The 4,822-nt window shown below is 29.5% G+C and overlaps 1 protein-coding gene across 1 annotated transcript in view; it reads left to right on the top strand.

Moving 5' to 3' along the window:
• The first annotated feature begins 380 nt into the window (after nt 1-380).
• The window catches only part of LOC100571229 (E3 ubiquitin-protein ligase Topors-like), a 13,956-nt gene continuing 9,514 nt past the window's right edge, over nt 381-4,822 (top strand). Inside the window, exon 1 of the mRNA XM_003243098.3 lies at nt 381-483. The gene's annotated coding sequence lies outside the window, so the exon portion shown is untranslated. The remainder of the gene's footprint in view (nt 484-4,822) is intronic.

The following is a 4,822-nucleotide window of genomic DNA, read 5'->3' as shown; positions in this document are numbered from 1 at the left end:
GCATTATTTCGACTACTTATCGTGTACACAAACACACACACAAAAAAAAAAAACACAATATTGTAAAATCAATACATTCATCGTCCCACTCAGAATCTAAAACTAATCGGTAAAATTGGAAACTGAAAATATCCGCAAATCGCTCAAAACAAGTCAAAATATTCTGAAAATTGTATCGTGTATAGAAAATACTAATGTAAATATTCAGTGAAACTATCATATATTATATACGGTCATTTGTTTTAGAGTTAAACCTAAAAGTAAAATAATTTTGGTCTTATTGATTTTTTTATCAACAATTATTGTGGAGGTAAATAGTTGTTATCAATTGAATTCGCTTCTTCGTAATATTATCAATTTAATACATCGACAACTTATAAAATAATAATTTAGTTATACTTATTTTGTAAGTGTTCGTCAGTGATACTAATTTCGAAATTTTGTTTATATTGACGCGTCAGTATCTACTCACCCACTTTTAAGGTATGTTATGTTATTATGACATTATATTATATTATAACAGCGGTTTTCAACCTTTCTGGGTCCACGGCTCCTTTTGATTTTGAAATCAAATATAGGTACGGCACCCATACGCAAATTTAAAACAAACAAATAATTTACATTATTCAATCCAACTTTATTCAATGACGAAATCTGTCGATCGGCCGATCTATCTTTCACATACCCAAGTGCGTACAACATGTATAGGGCGTGCAGACTTACACGGCAGCGAAAAGTAGATAACAAAAACTATAAATTATTACAATTTTTTATTAGTTTTCGAACGCGGCTCATTTGATAATAACCGACGACGCCCCTGGGAGCCGCGACGCACAGGTTGAAAACCACTGTATTATAACTTATAATATTTTGAACTGTGAACTAAAATTACGTGATACAATTTGTATACATTTTAACTATTAACTATTAAGTCTAATATAAATCCATTATTATAACTACTAGTTAGCGTTCTCAACAATTTTTTTCATTTTGTATGTTTGAGTTTACTTCGTTGAGATATATTATTTAGTTTTACCTAAAGAAGGCCTTAACACTGGCTGAGTTTCCTCTTACTCATAACAGGTTAGAAAATAAAACTGGCGGAGCTTACATTAGACCTTTTCTTTTACTTTTATCCAACCGGTATTCTGGCAAAGCTTACGATCGCCCATATACAGGATCATTGGAGCAATAACGAGGGGAAGAGAGGCTTGGAAAACCAGCAATTGTAAAATCGGCACCCTCGTAATTTATTTTATGATTTTTACGGTTAACCCTCTTAGTGTAAATTTGTCATGTTATTACGCACTTATTATAAGAGAGATACGACATTTATTATCGTAATTGTTTAACTTTCGATATTTCCTCATTTAGGTTAGAACAAAAATATAATTTAAATGTAGGCATTTACCTACTAACAAACAATTACTACCTACATGCATGGGGTTATCTCACAATTAACTATAGGTACACCTAATAGAATATCTTGCTTATTTTACGAAAATATTGTGTCCTTTTTTTTATCAAACTAACAATAATGTTAACTGTGTTTTGTGGATGCTACACAATAGACCTACTAAGAAATTGACTGAGCGTTCCCTATAGTACCCATAGGTTTGACGATCTGAACATTGAGTGAGACAGACAGACTATAACTTAGCCTGAATGTGTAAGAAATAATAAATTAGTTTATTTTTCTAAAGCTAAATAAGAATTGTTAACTGATAAGAGTAATAAACAAAAATTTAAATGAGTTGGTACTTGTCAACTTGTAAACGTGTAACTCCTAAGTCCTGCAAGCCAGTTCAAGGTGTAATTATTTTTTTTTAATTATTATTTAATTACCTGAATAATACATAAATTAAAATTGTGAACAAATGCAGCATTCGAGGATGTCCTACGGTTCCTTTAAAAGCTACACCAATAAAATAGTATTTTAATTATATCATAACATAACGGTGACTACCTATATTTTAACTATTTATCAGTCTGAATACATTAATGGAAATACTCGATTTATTCATTAATTTTTTTTTAATTTTTCAATTGTATGTAACTATATTTTAATAGTGGCGCTAGTTGTAGTATAGGGTTAGTAATATTACATATTATATTATTTATCTATTTCTATTGGTTATAATGAGCTACATGGAATTGTAAATTGTAATTTATTTTAATCATTGTATAATAATATCACACGTTGAATTAATTTATAACTACTTACAGCACATTTATCTTGTTATTAAAGTATGACCAGGGGTGGATTGGTTAGGCGATCTACAGAGATAATCTCGGTGGGCCGCTTAAAGTTTGGGCTGGCCGTCTGAATAAGTGAAAAAAATTCATGTTTAAAATATGATTGGTCACCTATCAGCTCGTAATAATTTTAGGTGTAATTTTAGGACAGTGAATATTTAAATGGGCCACATAGAAGTGAAAATCTCAATGAGCCGATACATACCAATCCGGCCCCGAGTATGACTTTTATTTTATTGAACAACAGACATTTTTTTTGATAATTTACTGTCTTAAAATCTTGAATCAAGTGATAAAAGTAGTGGAAACAATAAATAACCAAAATTCAAAAAAAAAAAAAAAAATGACTGCATATTTTATACAAATATTTTAAAATAGTAAGAAGTTCAAAGTTTGTTATTATTGTGAATTATCATACCTATATTCATTGAATATTATAGAAGCCAATGTTAATGAGTCTAGAATGTTTCATGGCCTTGAAATTGTTTGTAACTTCTTGTCTTACCACCAAGCTTATAACATCATTCTTGTTGATAATTGTGCGATAAGATTATTATAAAATATAAATTATAATAATATTACGGTATTTTTTAAATTTTTTAATGTTGTACGATATGAATATATTATGATGAATGAATGGACGGATCAAAGATAGTTATTTTTTCAAGATATTTATTCAATAATATTGTAAATAGTTTTTTTTTCAGATATTAATTAATTAGTGTATAGGTATTTATTATTTAATATATACAATGAATTATCTACCTTTTATAAGAGTAAAAGACAAGCTTGTGTTGAAGCATAGAAGTATAGAACATTAATGTTCTATGGTTGAAGGTATAGAATTACAATTTTCTTAAATACAATAGAGAAAGTCTAGATGTATCATTTAAAACAATATTTTGAATCCAAATATTACACCTAAATTTTAAATGAACATTTTAATTAGAAATAAAATAACATAATAATCTATGGTATAATAAATATAATATGCTCCCATGCTCATTGTTCAATTGTTTTTTCTCAATAATGTGTTTAACACACTGAATTCAAAAGGGTTTTAGAACATTGTCAATATTGAGTCTAACATAAAAAAAAGCTGGAATTTTGTATTATTCTAAATAAAGTATTTTTTTAAAATTGGTACCTATACTCAGGTTTTTAAAAATCGATTGTTTATCAGTTTTTTTAACAAAAAATAAATATGTTAGTCAAAAACTTTGATGACATATGTTGTAAAAAACCTATAAAAAAAAAAGTTTTTGCTATTAGTAATAAGGAATAAGGAATACCTCGATTTTCAATTAACAATTTCTAAACTCAAGTGTCATTATATTCAGTGCCACACGACACATGTTTTGAAAGAAAAAAAACGAGCACTAGAGTTAACCAGCAGTTATGACGACTAATGGTTAAACTCAGGGCCGGACTGGGTCAACAATTTTTACCGGGAAAATAAAAAAAATCTGCCCACTTAGGTATACCTATAAAAGCAACCCTAAAAAACATATATTTTCATATAAAATAATTGTGTACTATTTTGAGAATTTGAACACTTAATATTATAATTTTAAATTTTAAAAATTTAAAAATTTTTTAATACAAAGAAATGTTAAGTATCATTTTTATTTAAAATACATATGCTTAGACTCTATGGTCCAGAATACACATTAATACATTTTAAGCAATTTGTTAAGGTTTGAGGCTCTGAGATATTTTGTAAAATTGTGTCCACCGAGCACATTATTATACCTTAGTTCAGCCACTATGGCGGCAACGGAATAGGTTGGAGTTTGTGTGATGACAATTTCGCACATTTTAGGTGGTGCAGACGTGCTTTATGATATAAGGTAGGGATTACCGATTAATGAAGACATTAAATAATAATAATATGACACAACACACAAGCACATATTTTGACAATTTTGAATTTATACATTTTTTCATACCTATCTATTTTGAGAAATTTCCTTAACTCTAAATAGTTTTCTAATACAATCGCATTAGAAAATGCGCCTATATCTGTCGACAGGATCAGCCTTAACCGATAAACCTAAAAAAAAAACGTCCCCACGAGTACAAGCGGCCCACCGGGAAACTCCCGGTATCCCGCCTGCCCAATCCGGCCCTGGTTAAACTAACTTAAATATACTTACAGGTTTCCATCTTTAGGAAAACGATGAAAAGTCACCTGGTGTTGTCATTCCTTCTTTTTGCGAATAACACAAATGTTTTTGTAAAATTAGAAAAAACAAGTTAAGAAAAAATTTAAAAAAAACACGTGTAAATAATAAAATGCGTAAAAGACAATCGTTCAGATCAGAGTACAAGATGTGTGTCATCAAAAATTCGAAACCACAGCGACAATCCGCAATGTTGACAAAACAAACCATTAGATTTTTTAGTTTACCCATAAACATAAAAAGACAGACAGTATTTGTGGCGCTCCTGGCAAACGATTCTAAATGCCCCTCTTGTCTCCGTCTTACATGTGCGTGCCATAGCAAATTTTACGCTCAGCAGAACACGTGTAGCTCCGTTAATTTAAGAATTAGAGTGAATTGAC

This window comes from Acyrthosiphon pisum, chromosome X (genome assembly GCF_005508785.2).
Source record: "Acyrthosiphon pisum isolate AL4f chromosome X, pea_aphid_22Mar2018_4r6ur, whole genome shotgun sequence".
Classification (NCBI taxonomy): Eukaryota; Metazoa; Arthropoda; class Insecta; order Hemiptera; family Aphididae; genus Acyrthosiphon; species Acyrthosiphon pisum.
Note: the sequence above shows the minus strand (reverse complement) of the source record. Positions and strands in the feature narration are given on the sequence as shown.